Here is a 17706-nt window from a genome sequence, read left to right as displayed (position 1 = left end):
CCACCTCCCCTCTTTGCACCTATATGTTATTTCCTAGCCATGAGACATTAGGCTGTGACCTCACAGTAGTTCTTTAATCTCTAGGCTTCAATTTTCTCATCTGTAAAATGAGGACGATAATCATAAATACTAGATAGGGTCCTGAGAACTGAATGGTCTATGCTTGTGACATGAACGCCTGGCACATAGTAGAAGCTCGATTAGTGCTAGCTACTTTTACATATAAATAGATCGAGTCAGTACTAACATGATTAAAGACAAGTAATCTTGACTCATATGTCAGAATCTGCTAGTAGGAAAGTGGAAAATGTTAGAGAGGAACCAAAAAATAAAGAATGAAGGCCTAGGTTTGATACTCATCTTTGGTTCCCTTTTGTTGAGTCACTTGATGCCAATTCTGAAGTCTGGGAACATGTTAAATTCCTTTGCATCCTTCACAGTGCATATAATTGCACACTGTCAACAAATATTTGTGTTAATGTTCAAGCTAAATGGTTAGAAAACAAGATGAAGAATGATATAAAATAATAATTAGTATAAAAATTTGTATTTGGATTCAACTTTCTGTTATTTGAGGCAGAAGCCAAATGTCATTTTTTGGATTGTAGCTTCGGAACAGGCTGTGGACAAGATTTGTGTTACCCGTGTGCAAATGAGCAGCATAATTATACTATGTGTTTCATATGTTCACTATGCGACTTTTGTGACTCATTACTGACAAATAACGAGAATAGTAGGTTCTAGAATTCTGCCCTCATCCATTCTCACCCATTTTCAGCATTGCATCGGCTATACAGCTAAAATTTACTTCCTCAGACACATTCCAAGAGATACCTTCTCTCCACATAGTCTACATGACCATCTGTAGTTCTTTTCCTGTGCTGACAGACATAGACTTTGGTACTTAATACCAGTACTTCTTGGGCTCTCCAAGAACCCAATTGCTTGAGGAAAGCATCGGGTGCTTCTCACCCCGAGTCCCTGGAATCTTTGGTTGGGCCTGTATATAATAAATGTCCCCATTGCTTATTTTTCTTGTTTGCTTTATATTAGACATGTCACAGTGTTGTCTCCCCTTCCATTGCCTCAGTGCTAAACCAGACCAATTTTCTCATGAAAGGTACATGATACAGGTAACCATGTATTGTGCCTCTATTAATGCTTATACACTATGCTAAGCATTTTACATACATTTCTTCTTTCACAACCACATCCAGTAACAGAGTATTCCCATTTTCCAGAGGGGAGAATTGCCCTAGTTCACACAGATAAGTGGCAGAGCCAGATTTCCAACCCAAGTCTGCCTCTAGAACCTGTGGATTCAACACTGCATGAGAAACTCCAAAGGGAAAATTCTGAGTTGTGTGTCTCCAGAAATTCCTGCAAGGACAATCATGAAGATCCCTTCAGGCACTAAGCCATAAGTTCTGAGGCTTCCTCCTTTTCAAGAAAACCCACCTACTTAGCCCTGATAATTACTAGAACTGTGATGACTCACATTTACTTGGCACCTCACAGTTTTCAAAGGTTGGCCCATAGGGTATCTCATTTTATTTTCCAGAAAACCTTTTGCATTCATCATCAACTGAGCGTCCAAGCTGGTGAAGCAAGTTCTTTTCTGGCAGAAGATTGCAGCTCCTGTTATTTACCCCCCAGGGGATAAACTGCAAATCCCAGGCCTTACAGCTGGGAACACAGAGCTAGCTGTGCAAGCATATAAAAAACCTTGACAAAGCAGGAGGGGGTTCACACACTGGCTATCCTGATTACAGTACATTGGGCAAGGAGCTCTCCCACTGGAAGCTGTATCAGAACCACAGGCACTGCCTTGGTGGGCAAAACCACATTCAGCAGTCCTTCAATCAGCCAGGGCCTTCCCTGCCCGTGTGCTCATTCACTTATGCTACGCATGTGGTCTCTTATAATTGCTTTTCCTGTCCTTAACTCTCTTTTCTTACCCCAACCCCTACCCCCAAGTCCCTCTTGTCCTTAAAAGCTTCTTCCTGCTTTACACCTTAGCCTCTTTGTGGGATCCCAGTAAATGCCAAGGCTTGTGGGGGTGAAAGATTATAAATCAAAGCCACAGACACAGACATGGGGGAGGAGCCACCCAAGGGGTGGAAGGGCCAAAACTTGCAAACAAATGAGCCTCTTTCATCCCAGTGGGATTTTTATTTTTTAAGGTCTGCAGTTCCGGTGGGGCATTAAATCAGAAGCTATGGTTTCTGGGACTTACAGGAAGAACAATAACTAGAGAGTTGTCCATATGTGTTCCCTGAGTTTCAGCAAAACTTGGGGGCCTAGAGAAGTCCTGTTATTTTAAAAAAGTGTCGTTTCTCCGTTAGCAAAATAGGTTTCACATTTTAAAAGCAGCTTAAAGCATAGCATCAACCATTCTTTCTTCTACAATTGAGAAGTTCCATTAAATGATAGAAGGGGTCAGATTTGAGAGATCTGACTAAATATTATTTAAGAAAAGTTAAATTTTGTCAGTTCTCAATTATCTGTGCTAGTGGAGGGGATCCAGGGACAGAATTCCACTGGGACTTTAATTCACTGTTGATTTGCATTTGGCATTGTGAGACATTTTAGTAATGAACACTTTAATATGGGTGTGCCTGCAGTTCTGGAAATTTACAACTGTTTATAACAAATAACAAAGCTACTCAGTGAAGATGCTGACAGGGCTGGAATGCTGTCAAATGACTTTTCCAGCCTCTGGACCAACTGTTTACTGAGGCCTGGAAACAAAATAGGCTTTGGCTTCAGACAGGAAGGTTTAAATCCTTAGACTCACATTATCAAGTAGTTTAGAAAAAAAAAAAAAAATCCTGATGCTGCTGTGTAATTTTTCAGATTCTTCATTTGAAAAATGGGAAAAAGAAGTAATATCAAGTATCTTGACCATTGTATCAGAGAATGACCTCAAGTTGTGAGGGAATTCTCAGACAAAACTTTGAAATACAATCCAGGATTCAATCAGGTATTATTTTAATCTTTAAGTAGTCTAGATGGGTTGCAAACTTTCATGAGTGGAGGAGAGCTGCTAAGTACTTGGGTTAAGAGGGCTTGAGACCAACTCCTGTATAAATTGTGACATTCTGTCTATATAGTATAAAGGGAGCTCAGCATGACCCAAGAAGGTCACAGACCAGAATCACTGGCTGAAACCTCTGGCCAGTGACCAACCTCAACTCAAAAGGTAAGTATATTTTGTGTTCCTAAGAATCCAGAAAGTTCAAAATTTCTATTAAGTTGCTGCTGCCCAGGCACAGGGGGTCACACCTATAATCCCATCTCTACAAAAAATACAAAGAAGCCAGGCATAGTGACAGGCTTAGTGACAGGCACCTGTAGTTCCAGCTACTGGGGAGGCTGAGGTTGCAGTGAACCAAGATTGTGCCACTGCACTCCAGGCCCAGAGCAAGACCCTGTCTTTAAAAAAAGAAACAAAAAAAGTTACTGCTTGCTAGAAGACCTGAGACCTTCCCATAGCCACATGAATGGGTATGGAAGTAAATTTGCCCCAGGAGAGCCTTCAGATGAAAAGGTGGAAGCCCAACACCTTGATTACAGCCTTGTGAGCGAACCTAAATTAAAGGCACCTAGGTAAGCTGTACCCCAGATTCCTGGCCCAAAGAAATTGTGAGATAATAAATGTTGTTTAAAGCTGCTTTTAAAAAGAGAAGTTTCTGCTCTATGGTTTATCTGGAGTCAACTTACTCTCTGTGTTAATACGTGAGCCATTATAATTCTAAATAACACATTTGAATTTGCACTAAGTGGCAGATGTGGCCTTGAGTTCTCCACACTGCCCAAGAAGCCAGATGGCAAGAAGGCTCATTTAGGCAGCCCTCCTACACAAAATTCTGCACCACATGCACAAATTCTGAATTGTGTCTGTAGGAGGAGGGGGTGGTTAGAATCGGGCAGAAAGAGCCAGAAACCAAGTGCCCAAGCATTCATGATCTGCTGAAAATACCAAGTGAATTTCTGCAGTTTCCTTACCATCCATATTATATAACATGCCCTGGATTAAGGACTCATTCTTATCACTGAGGTAGAATTGGGTCCTTGTGCCCATAAACAAAAGAAAGCTTGGCTAATGCAATTGTACATTCTTTTCCAAAGAACACATTTGTTTTCAGATGAGGAAGCCAGAGCACTGTTGTGCTAAATGTTTAGATCTGGTATAACTTAGGATAGGGGTTCAACAACTGTAACAAACATGCCAAAATTGAGTAGCACTTCAGTAACGTCAGGGGCCTGGTTTCCTTCTCTTGGTGCTGCCACCCTCAATAGATGGCTTCTATTTCACTGTTTAAGATAGCTGCTCCAGCTCCCACCCTCACATCTGTGTTCCAGCAGAAAGAGAGAAGATGAAGACACTCTCCTCCCTTTTAAGGATAACAATCTGGGCCAGGCACGGTGGTTCATGCCTATAATCCCAGCACTTCGGGAGGCTGAGGTGGGCAGATCTCTTGAGTTTAGGAGTTTGAGACCAGCCTGGACAACAGGGTGAAACCCTGTCTCTACAAAAATAACCCAGGTGTGGTGGTGTGTGCCTGTAGTCCCAGCTACATGGGGGGCTAAGGCAGTAGAATTGCTTGAGCCTAGGAGACTGAGGCTGCAGTGAGTCATGTTCTTGTCACAGCACTCTAGCCTGGGTGACAAAGTGAGACCCTGTCTCAAAAAAAAAAAAAAAGAATCTGGATGTTGCATACATCACTTTTACTCCCATCTATGACCATATCTGGCTGCAAGGGAGGCTTGGAAACTGGATGACTCTGTATTCAGCTAAAAATTCCATTATATAAGAAGAAAAGTACAGATTGGAAGATAAACTAGCAGTTTCTGCCAGGATTCCCTTCCTGTGGCTTACCCCTCCAAACATACCTGATTAATATTCAAACTGCTGGGCTAAAAGCCTATTTAATTCCCTTTGTAAAGAACATGTTGAAAACTAGAGGCTTGTCCAGGTGCGGTGGCCCACACCTGTCTCTACTAAAAATACAAAAACTAGCTGGAGGTGGTGGTGGGCACCTGTAATCCCAGCTACTCAGGAGAATTGCTTGAACCTGGGAGGCGGAGGTTGCAGTGGGCTGAGATTGTGCCACTGCACTCCAGCCTGGGTGACAGAGCAAGACTCTGTCTCAAAAAAAGAAAAAAAAACTAGAGGCTGTTTTGCACCCTCTATTATTTTTGGGTAGCACAGGTAGTACATGTTTATTCTTGGGGGAAAACAGAAAATACAAATCAGTAAGAACTTAAGAATTAACATCATGAGACTCTATACCCAGTGATAATAATGGTAGGATTTTGATGTCTTTCCTGATAGACTTTCCTGAAACAAATGTAGACATATATAACATACAATCTATTGGTGCCGATTGACATTATATAATGTCAATCACCACCATCGTGATGATAAATGGCCAGTGCTATTGTATATGTCAGGTGGGGAGAGGACTTTAAACCTAACCTGTCATACAATTGAAAGAAAATAGAAATTGGGAGAATTGGATTTCACTTCTACCTCTTCACTGACCAACTGACCCTGTGTCACCCTGAATCAGTAACCTAAAATCTTTTTTTTTTTTTTTTTTTTTAAGACAGAGTCTCAGTCTATCACCCAGGCTGGAGTGCAGTGGCACAATCTCGGTTCACTGCAACCTCAGCCTCCTGAGTTGCTGGGATTACAGGCATCTGCCACCACTCCCAGCTAATTTTTTTGTATTTTTAGTAGAGACAAGGTTTCACCATGTTGGCCAGGCTGGTCTCGAACTCTTGACCTCAAGTGATCCACTCACCTCAGCCTCCCAAAGTGTTGGAATTACAGGTGTGAGCCACTGCAACTGGCCCCCCCAAAATCTTTTTTTTTTTTTTTTTTTTTTTTGAGACGGAGTCTCACTCTGTCACTAGGCTGGAGTACAGTGGCTCGATCTCGGCTCACTGCAACCTCCGCCTCCTGGGTTCAAGCAATTCTCCTGCCTCAGCCTCCCAAGTAGCTGGGACTACAGGTGTGCGCTGCCACTCCTGGCTAATTTTTTTGTATTTGTAGTAGAGACGGGGTTTCACCATGTTGGCCAGGATAGTCTTGTTCTCCTGACCTTGTGATCCGCCCGCCTCGGCCTCCCAAGCTTAAAACCTTAATGTTTCCATTTCTCCATCTGTAAAATGGAAATTAGTTACATTTGATTTTTCTAATCCCTAAAATAGTTATGAAAATCAATTATTCCTCCCTGTATTCCTTCAAGTACTCTTGAATGCCCACTATGTGTCAGGTATTGAGAACAAGACACACATGCTCCCTGTCCCCATGGAGTGGGACCTAATGAGTGAGGCATAGGAACATGTTTTGAAAAATATCAGCTGGGATACATAGGTGAAGGGTTACTGTCGAGAAGTGGCCACCAACTATCCCTAGCATTCCTTGATGCCTCTCACTCTCCTTGATACCTCTCTCCCAAGGCCAAAGTGGGGGAAGAGATGAGAGATAAAGTGGTCAGATGAGTGGCAATGGCCCAGCCTGGTCAAGCTGCCATTTTACACTCCACCCACTCCCCAACTCAGTCAGCCCTAACTCTACTACATGAATCCAGATTTTCTCTTCTATGTGCCCCACCCTCTGACAGGGAAGTAGGAAAACAGAGATTTGTAGAAGTTGGTAAAAGCTAATGTCAGAAGGCAAAGTTCCATTTCTGGATCCAAGAAAAACTTCCTGTTTTGTTAAGACACTTCTTAGGAGCGGAAACTGGCTCACTCAAATGAAAACCACAATGAATAATTTTACTGATTTGTACCATATGTTTAGCAAGCCTGAAATCCCAAGAGGAGGTTGGTGAATAAGGAGAAAGGGACTGTCAGATACCAACCCCCAACCAACCAGGGCTTTTCCCCACATCACTCCCTGAAGGAACAGCGACAACTGAGGGAGTGGAAACATATTTGGGACACGTGATGCAAAGGTAACCTGGTGGCTCATTTAAGGGCTGTGTGACTTGGATTGGTCATCATCCTTTCTCCAGATGGAGTTTCCCTTTTTACAAAAAGATCTAGAAAAGCAGCTGTATTAGCATAGATAGTGCTGCAGTAACAAATTAGCTCTGGAGTCTTGGCTTAACACAGTAAAAGTTTATTTCATGTTTTCATTACATGACACATATAGGTTGGTGGTGGAATGGGAAGTGGATATGGGAATTCTGCTTAAGAACCCTGGTTGATAGAGGCTTTGGCACTTGCAGCTGTATCACTGGAGCCTTGGGCCATCACCATCTTGGCAGTAGAGGGAGAGAATGCATAGAGAATTCACATGTGTCCTATACTTCAGCCTGGAAGGGACACATACCACCTCTGTCTCAGTGGTTGGACAGAACAAACTACAGATGGACTGAGACAGATGGGGAAGCCTATGGATATTTGGTGAGCAATAAATGCCTCTCACAACAGCCTTTTAATGCTGTGTGCATGTTACTACGTGTTATGGCAGCTCAGAATTCCAGACAGATCTTTTGAATCCTAATCTGCTGGGATGTCTCATCTAAGATTCTTATTTATTTCCTGAGCACCTAATAGCTAGTCCTCAGGTCAAAAATAGCACACCAGTGGGTTCTGCATAATGATTTTACCTCTAGAGTTTTCCCTCTCCCCTCCCCTCCTCTCTTCTCCCCTCCCCTCCCCTCCTCTTCTCTCCTCTCCTCTTTCTGTCGATGGGGTCTTCTTCTGTTACCCAGGCTGGGGTGCAGTGGCACAAACACAGCTCACTGCAGCCTCAATTCCTAGGCTCAGGCAATACTCCTGCCTCAGCCTCCCATGTAGCTCAGACCACAGGTGTGTGCCACCATGCTAATTTTTTTTTATTTTTTTATTTTTTTGTATAGACGGGCTCATTTTGTTGCTTAGGCTGATCTCAAATTCTGGGCTCAAGCGATCCTCCTGCCTAAGCTTCCCAAACTGCTAGGATTACAGACATGAGCCACCATGCCTGGGCTTTTCCTTTTTAATTTAATTTTTTACCTAATTAGCTAGTCCACAGGAATTAGCAGCTCAGCACAGCCTCACAATATGTTGTTGGAGGACTGACATAGCTTGGTGTCCCTGGGAGCATGGATTAGTCAGTCACTGGAATTCAAAGCTGAGTTTTAAAACAGTATGGAATTTTAAGCTGTTCACATTTAATTCCACAAAAATGACAACGTAAAACTGAAGGATTGTTCTCTGAAGGATTATTGACCATAATTGTTCAAAATGTATTACGATCCAAGCCTCCTCTTGCAGTTGACTCATGTTTGACTCTTGTCCAATGTTTCTATGCCCAGGGATGGTGCTCTGTATGCATCACTATTATCAATTAAATATACATACAGTCCGTACACGTAGGCTGCAGTTTGCTTGAATGAAGTTGTATGCCCTTGCCCAGTAGGGGAGTAGGGTGGGAGGAGTCACTTCCTTTTTTCTTTCTTTCTTTTTCTTTTTCTTGCTTTCTTTTGCTTTGTTTTGTTTTTTTTTGTGTGTGTGTTTTTTTTTGAGACAGGGTCTCACTTTGTCACTCAGGCTGAAGTGCAGTGGTGTGAACCTGGCTCACTGCAGCCTCAACTTCCTGGGCTCAAACAATTCTCCTGTCTCAGCACCCCTCAAGTAGTTGGGACTACAGGCATGTGCCAGCAGGCCCAGCTAATTTTTGCATTTTTTGTAGAAATGGGGTTTCACCATGTTGCCCAGGCTGGTCTCTACCTCCTGAGCTCAAGTGATCTGCCTGCATTGGCCTCCCAAAGTGCTGGGATTACAGGCGTGAGCCACCGTGCGCTGGCGGAGGCCGTCACTAAGTGATAGCTTATTCAGGTCCGAGTTTCTCTGCCTTCCCCTCTTGCTCCTTGCTTTGGGGACATTTTGTCATCCATTAAAAAGGCAGGAGAGAGCAAGGCAAATACAGATCAATTCGAAGCAGACTTACTTCACAGGGTGGTTCTCTACTTATTTTGTTTAACTTGGCCTGTTGTGGAGCTGTTTGGGGACACATACAGTTCTGCAGCCAGGAGGCTTTCCAGAACCTGATTTCCCCTTGGAATGACACATTATCCTCCCTTCACATGTAGCAATTGTAAATTCCTGCCCAGGGAGCAGCAATTGCTTTGAATTACACACTATTTGAATAGACCAGTATGGGATTAACAAGGCCTTATTGTTCTGCAGTCCTTTATTGAAACTTGCTATAGTAATTTCTGGTGAAATTATATTCCCCTGCCTATCATTTGACTATGCAAAGGAACACTTCCCACACTCTAATTGGTCCTTTCTAGTTGTAGGTAATAAAAATCTCTTTTTACTATATTATCAACCCTGAGCAGGAAGAAATAATACTATCAGGTTTTTTCAGTTCACCCTTTTCTCTCCCTTTCCCTCCCTTTGACATCTCTACTATGATTCCATGACTTGGACGTTTTTTAGATTTGTGGTGCCCAGGATATTACTTTATGACTGCTATATACATATAGAAATGCACACACTATACCCACACGATCTAGAATTATCTCCTTTACAATATGCCATTTTTAAAATAAACTTCAGGAGCACAGAATTAAATCAGTAATAATCCGTGTTTCAGGACACATTCTCATCATTGGTCTGGAAGTACCATTTTAAACATGTTTTTAAACAGTCTAGGCAAACAATTTACATCTACTCTTCAATTAAAAAAAAAAATTCTAGCCCAGGCATGGTGGCTTGTGCCTGTAGTCCCAGCACTTTGGGAGGCCAAGGTGGGTGGATCGCTTTGAGTTCAGGAGTTCAAGACCAGCCTGGACAACATGGCAAAACCCCGTTTCTGCTAAAAATAGAAAAATTAGCTGGGTGTGGTGCTACACACCCATAATCCCAGCTACTTGGGAGGCTGAAGCAGGAGAATGGCTTGAACCTGGGAGGCAGAGGTTGCAGTGAGCCGAGATCACACCACTGCACTCCAGCCTGGGCAACAGAGCGTGATTTTGTCTAAAAAAAAAAATAAAAATTCTTACTTTTCAATCATCTGCAAATAGTACTTGGTAACCAAGAATCAATCTACCAATATTTACTTCCTAACTAAGCTGTTTCTAACAGAAATCAAAAGGGAATCTCTTTATAATGACAAAGTCTAAAGGCAGACTAATAAAATGCTGACATCAAGATGTTTAGGTCAGGTGCAGTGGCTCAGGCCTGTAATCTCAGCACTTTGGGAGGCCTAAGCAGGAGGATCACTTGAGCCCAGGAGTTCAAGACCAGCCTGGGCAACATAGTGAGACCTGGGTCTCTACAAAAAATACAAAAAGTGGCCGGGCATGGTGGCATACCTATAGTCCTAGCTATGTGACGTTGAGGTGGGAGGATCGCTTGAGCTCAGGAAGTCAAGGCTGCAGTGAACAGTGATGGCAGCACTTGTACTCTAGCCTGTGTGACAGAATAAGACCTTATCTCAAAAAAAAAAAAAGTTTACCAGGCTTTAAGTAGTTTATTTTGGTGGACATTATTTGTCCATAAAATAGACCTTTATAAAAGCTCGGATTTGAAACCAATAAATTAGAGCCGTAATGTGTCTTTTCTAGCTGGTTTTAGGCCAGTTAAATCTGACAGAGATCATGAAGGCAGAAAGCCAACTTGAAGCCAAAATAACTATTGAGAACATTCTGTATTCCATTAATAGGTAATGAAATTAAATCTGTTAACTGCTAAATTAAAATACATATTCTACTTATTTACATAAAACTTTAGTCCTATATAACTATCATGCTTCCAAAAATAACAGCCTGGCCAGGCACAGTGGCTTACGCCTGTAATCCCAACACTTTGGGAGGCCAAGGCGGGCAGATCACTTGAGGTCAGGAGTTTGAGACCAGCCTGGCCAACAAAGTGAAACCCTGTCTGTACTAAAAATACAAAAATCAGCCAGATGTGGTGGTGCATGCCTGTAGTCTCAGCTACTTGGGAGGCTGAGGCAGGAGAATCACTTGAACCTGGGAGGTGGAGGTTGCAGTGAGCCGCGGTCATGCCACTGCAGTCCAGCCTGGGCAACGGAGTGACTCCGCCTCAAAAACAAATAAATAACAGCCCAACAGCACAATACTTTTAAAACATGCTTTGATGAAATCCACAAAGGAATCATCTTTACCCCTTTGTCCCTAAACCATCTTCTCAGATCTTGTGCCTAAATTGAAATTTTTGTGCCAGGAGTTAGAAAATAATACGGATATAATAAAATAGACATAGTTTATACTGTAAGAAATAATAAATATAGTTTATACTGTAAGAAGCATGACAGGTTTTTAAAAAATTATTGGATGATGACCATGAACTAAAAAAAAACCTCAAAAACCCGAAGTCTATAACCTGCACTGAAAGGTTTTAATCTATTAAGATGAAAGTCAGCTTCCCCCATTTCCATTTTTCAAACCAGAGACTTTTCTTTTTTTTTTTTTTTTTTTTTTTTTGACAGGGTCTTGCTCTGTGACCCAGGCTGGAGTACAGTGGTGCAATTACTGCAACCTCAAACTCCTGAGCTCAAGTGATTCTCCCACCTCAGCCTCTTGAGTAGCTGGGACTACAGGCACACAACACGATTCCCGGCTCCAGAGATTTCTTTGAAACTTTCTATTAGAAAAAAAATAAAAAGAAATGGTCATTGCTTGCTGTGCATGCTGGCTCATGCCTGTAATCCCAGCACTTTGGGAGGCTAAGGTGGGCAGATTACTGGAGGTCAGAAGTTCGAGGCCAGCCTGGCTAAAATGGTGAAACCCCATCTCTACTAAAAGTAAAAAATAATTAGCCGGGAGTGGTGGTGCATGCCTGTAATCCCAGCTGCTCAGGAGGCTGAGACAGGAGAATCGCTTGAACCCAGGAGGTGGAGGTTGCACTGAGCCGAGATCGCGCCACTGCACTCCAGCCTGGTGACATAGCGAGACTCCATCTCAAAAAAAAAAAAAAAAAAAATTTATTAGTAAGGAGGTAGAGCTAATTCCTCTGGGAACTTGTTTCAGACTTGGGTAGATGAAGTCCTGTGGCACAAAACTGAAGTGGAGGAGTGCTTTATGTAGACAGTTGGCTTGCAGGCAACATAAACAGAAAAGCTCAATAAATTCAAACAAAGCTGAAGCCAAAATCATGTAGTGGTTTATAAGGGAGCAGTAGATATTTTGAACTATGCCCCAAAGAGATGTTAAAGTAAATCAAAATCTTATGAACAGGTAAAACAATTACTATGAAATTTAGAAAAACTGCTATCCATCCCACATAGTGATTTTTTTTTTCCTTAAATGAGTAGTGAATGACTACAAACAAATGTGTAAAAAAAGAAAAAAAATGACAGGAAATTTGAAATACAAACTTCTAGGCTTCTGGTAACACAATTTATACCAGGGGTCAAATCTTCAGGGTTGCTTCTAAATTAAAAGAAAGAAACAAACAAAAAAATCCCATTTGAGCCTGAAGCATTTCATATTTGGTAAACTATTTGGGGAAATTCCACAAAATGTGCAGGCCAAGTCATTTTATTTACTCTTACACTCCAACCTTTCCATTTCATTTTGCTTCAGCAGTTGTTATAAAACTGAGCAGACAAGGCCAGGCACGGTGGCTCACACCTGTAATCCCAGCACTCTGGGAGGCTGAGGGGGGCGGATCATGAGGTCAGGAGATCGAGACCATCCTGGCCAACATGGTGAAACCCCATCTCTACTAAAAATACAAAAAATTAGCTGGGCGTGGTGGCTGGCACCTGTAATCCCAGCTACTCGGGAGGCTGAGGCAGGAGAATCACTTGAACCCAGGAGGTGGAGGTTGTGATGAGCCAAGATCTTGCCATATTGCACTCCAGCCTGGGCAACAAGAGTGAAACTCTGTTTCCAAAAAAAAAAAAAAACTGAGCAGACAGCTGGGACAAACCCAGGAGCTCTCTTCTAATAACAAATTACAGGTTTGTCCTAGGAAGATAAGAAAAGTCCTTTTCTTCCAAGTACGGGCTCTTGCCACTGTTGAGGAGTGGTCACCATACTCCTCTCTGCCTCGGATTCCTGTGCACTGACCATTCTCACATCCCTGGGCACCAGATTATCACATTGCTAGGAGCTGTGGTCTGGCATCGGGCAGTTTGCACTCTGATTGGGTGGCTGGGTGCAAGAGGGGAGTAACCTGGCTTGAGTCACTGGTGACCACGACTGCTCTAGAAAGAACTTCGGAAGGCTGAGCCCCACCGGCCCCGCCAGCCCTAGCAGGCTGGTAATTATCTCCTGGGCTACAACAGAGCTCTTGAGAGTTCGAGGTCTACCTCATCACAGCCTTTTCTCCCCTTCCTTCCTCTATTGGAAGTCCACTTTGCAGTGACCTAGTTTGTTAGGATGCCCTTGTGCCTCAGTTTCCCTTATTAGGACTGGACTCGGCCCATCAGCTGGGATTCAATCACCCTTTCTTCCTCTTTGCCAATATACTTTCCTCTCCAACCTTCCTCAGTCCCTACTGGCTGGGGCTCTGCTTGGATTAAGTCAATTGCTCAAGAGCCATGACTCCTTCCTGACTTTGGTCTACTATCCTGACTCACAGTCATCCCAGCTGCTTACTTTGCTCCCTGAAGATACTGATAATCAACTGAACCAGATCCTAGCTTGCCTTATCTACTCAGCCCACCTGGTTACCTTTCCCAGAGCCAGTCTAGCCACCAGGTTAGTTCCCCACTTGCTGTCACCCACCCACCCAATCCTGGATCCTCCTCCTTCCCATCAGCTGGTGCTGCTCGAATATTCACATCGATAGCAGTAATTAATGGCAGTTAAGAGCTCAGTCTGTCTCAGGAACTGTCTTAAGTACATCAGTACTTAAATTCATTTAATTAGGACCACAACACTTGGAGAAACTGAGGCTGGGAGAGGTTGACTTGCTCAAAGTCACACAAAGAGTAAATACCACAACTTTAAGTTGAACCTAGACTAGATCTTTCTGATGCCAGGTAAATACTCTTAATCACTGGCCAAGGGTTCTCAAGGTTCCTTTGCCCCTTCATCTATCCCACACATGGTATATTTGTCAAAGGGACTGTGCAGATCTCAGCTATATTGCCTCCCTACAGGCCTTGGGTCTGGGCCCAGCCTTTGGACACCATTCATTAGAAAACTGGTCATCTCTGGCAGGGTGCGGTGGTTCACGCCTGTAATCCTAGCACTTTCAGGGGCTGGCTGAGGTGGGCGGATCACCAGAGGTCAGGAGATCGAGGCCAGCCTGGCCAAAATGGTGAAACCCTATCTGTACTAAAAATAAAAAATAATTAGCTGGGCATGGTGGCGGGCGCTTGTACTCCCAGCTACTCGGGAGACTGAGGCAGAAGAATCGCTTGAATCCGGAAGGCAGAGGTTGCAGTGAGCTGAGATCGCACCATTACACTCCAGCCTGGGCGATGTGAGACTCTGTCTCAAAGAAAAAAAAGAAAAAAAAAAGAAAACTGGTCATCTCTGCCTCTCCTATTTATGCTTCTACTACTTCAGCTGGCTTCACTGTCAGTAGAAATGGCCAACAATGATCAAAGTTTATATCTCAGTGCAGACATCTGTCAGCTCGCTGAGATGTGTACAGGTTTCCCCAAGATCTAGGGAGCCCCAAGTCACAGGTTTCTGGCTCAAGCCTTTTATTTTACTATTGAGACCTAAAGCTCAGAGAAGTGAAGTGACTTGTCCTGTGTCACACAGCTAGTTAATGGCAGAGGCAAGATTGAGGTTTCATGGCTTCCAAGCCACCTTGAGTAGACTGGAACCATGGAAGGCCACATTTCACAGCAGGGCTTTTGAAGACAAGCTAGGTTACTTAACCTTTGACTTTTGCCTCTGTGTTTTCATCTGTGACATGGAGCAACAAAGGAGGCCTAACTAAAAGGATGACACGTTGCTGATGAGCGGTAAATTGTTGGAGGAATTGCTACTACCACCCATCTTTGGTAAGCACCAGGACCTTCTGAGTTCATTTACCAGTCTAGAAGCCAGGAAGATGTTCATAGATATATTCACATAATTGTGATCTAATTGACACCACAAGACAAAAGCAATTTCATGATAAGAATAGCAACTTTAGTTTAGTTGTTTTTTTTTGTTTTTTTTTTTTGAAACAGAGTCTCGCTCTGTCACCCAGGCTGGAGTGCAGTGGTGCGACCTCGGCTCACTGCAACCTCTGCCTCCTGGGTTCAAGCAATTCTCCTGCCTCAGCCTCCCAAGTAGCTGGGATTACGGGCACGCAACACCATGCCTGGCTAATTTTTGTGTGTGTTTTTAGTAGAGATAGGGTTTCACCATGTTGGCCAGGCTGGTCTTGAACTCCTGACTTAAGGTGATCCACCCACCTCGGCCTCCCAAAGTGCTGGGATTACAGGCATGAGCCACCGTGCCCAGCCAAGAATAGCAACTTTAATTGAGCATTTGCAATACACCAGAGACTGCTTTAAGTAAGCATCTATTTGAGACACACTACAACTCTAGGAAGAATGTATGTGCTTTTTTTTTTTTTTTTTTGAGATGGAGTCTCACTCTGTCTCCCAGGCTGGAGTGCAGTGGCAGGATCTCGGCTCACTGTAAGCTTCGCTTCCCGGGTTCTAGCAATTCTCATGCCTCAGCCACCGAATAGCTGGGACTACAGGTGTGCACCACTGCACCCAGCTAATTTTTGCTTTTTTTTAGAGACGAGGTTTCACCATGTTGGCCAGGCTGGTTTCGAGCTCCTGAGCTCATGATCCGCCCTCCTCAGCCTCCCAAAGCACTGGGATTACAGGCATGAGCCACCATGCCTGGCCCGGAAGAATGTGCTTTATTTCCATTTTACAGGTAAGGAAACTGAGCCCTAGAGAGGTTAAGTAACTTGCCCAAGATCACACAGCTACTAAAAGGCAGAGCTAGGTTCTGGAGGAAGCTGTTTACCTCCAGGGTCTACAAATCCTAACTTCTGCATGAGTCTGGCTTACATGGCAAATGGGGAATGGAAGTTTTTGAAGATGCCCAGAAAGACACAGGGATCTGAAACTTTGTCTAGGAAGAAGAGTGAGGACCAGTTATCACAGGCATCCATATTCCTAGGTTCACAGCTTATCTACCCACTGACAGGGGGCCATGTATGAACTCGATGGCCTACAGTAAGCTTTTCAGGGCTTGTCACTTTGCTCTAGGAAACTGTTATCCAGCCTCATGTGGTTCCTGGATCACTCCGAAGTGCTTTAGAGTCACTTTAATCCTTGAGTTTCAAGTTTAAAGCAGATAAGGTATACAGAAACATAGAAAAGGAACCAAAGAAAACTGACAAAAAAAGTTTGGTAATTTTCAAATCTTGCTACATAATTCCTTGCTTGGGCAGAAAAGCTCAAAAATCAGCAAAAGGAGGACAAAAACAGGATGTTAAAAAGCATTTTTATGTTTTAAGAAATTTACTGCCAGACTAAGAGTATTTCTGCCAAAAATGACATGCTTCTTTCCTACAACCTACACAATCTGGGGTTTGCTGAGAATTTGGTTGGATTTTGAGGGTGAGACCATAATTTCCCCCCATGTTCATTTTCAAAAAGAATGTCCCAGACATGAAAACACACACACACACACACACACACACGAATGCTCCAGTGGAAGCAGTGGTCTTGCAGTTCCTACTATGAATAAAGTATCCCACAAAGATTTGGCCCAGAGATTGGCATCTGACATGAGTCTCTTTTAGTGCACTCATTGCAAATCTCCATCTGAAGGTCTGTAAGGAACATGGCTGTGCTGCAGCCAAGCAGGCATAGAGCAGCAGGCATAGGTCGAGGTAAACAGCCTAAATGACTCAGCGGTATTGGAGTGCAAGCGCACAGTCTCGTGTCTTATATAATCATAGCGATGTAGACATAACATAGACAAGCTCACCACCTGGCTCTCAGCCACTATTGTCTGTGTAGTGTATAAATGTAACACTGACCCTGTAAAGGGGCTGCTGAATAAAGCCATGTCTCATTTACATGCTGTCTCTCAGGTGTTCTTCCAGCTCGCTGCCCCGTGTCCACCCACTCCCCTCAGCCCTCAGCTGGGGCCAGAACCTGACCCCGAGCATGACAAGGTTTTTGTCCTGTGGGCTGGGGATGCGAAAGGACACAAGATCATGAACATGTGGGAAGGACTTGGGACTGGGAGCTAAACAAACTGGACTCAAATTCTGGATTCACCAATTCCTAGCAGTGTGATCTCTCTGAGCATCTGTTTCCTCATCTGTGAAATGAGAAGCAAAATACTATCCTGCAGGATTGTCAATGAGGCATTGTATGTATATCACTCAGCACAGCCTGAAAGTAGTAGCTTAAGCCCCTCTACTTGGAAGAACACTGGATAGCTCCAAGTGACTGACAGCTAGAAACACAGAGTGAGAAAAATCAAGACTGAGGGGTGAGCCAAGGGATAAGAGAAGAGACTGAAGCATCATGAGGAAAGAGAAGAGGAGACAGAGGAAAAGCAGGGAGGAAGGACTTGCTCCTTTTTGTCCTCTAAGATAGATTTGGCAAAGACAACAGACTCAAGGGGAAAATGAGACATTATTTTGCACCATCCAGGAGCAAGATTTTGCAAGTACTCAAGCTTCTCTCTTCCCGATATTAAAGGCATAGCAAAGGGGTTATATTATTACTACTGAATGCTAGAATACTATTTTTAAAACATTGATTTTGATTTTTTTCTTCTAGATTTTTTCCTTCTA

The sequence above is a fragment of the Nomascus leucogenys genome, chromosome 13, assembly GCF_006542625.1.
Source record: "Nomascus leucogenys isolate Asia chromosome 13, Asia_NLE_v1, whole genome shotgun sequence".
Lineage (NCBI taxonomy): Eukaryota > Metazoa > Chordata > Mammalia > Primates > Hylobatidae > Nomascus > Nomascus leucogenys.
This window is presented reverse-complemented; position numbering follows the sequence as displayed.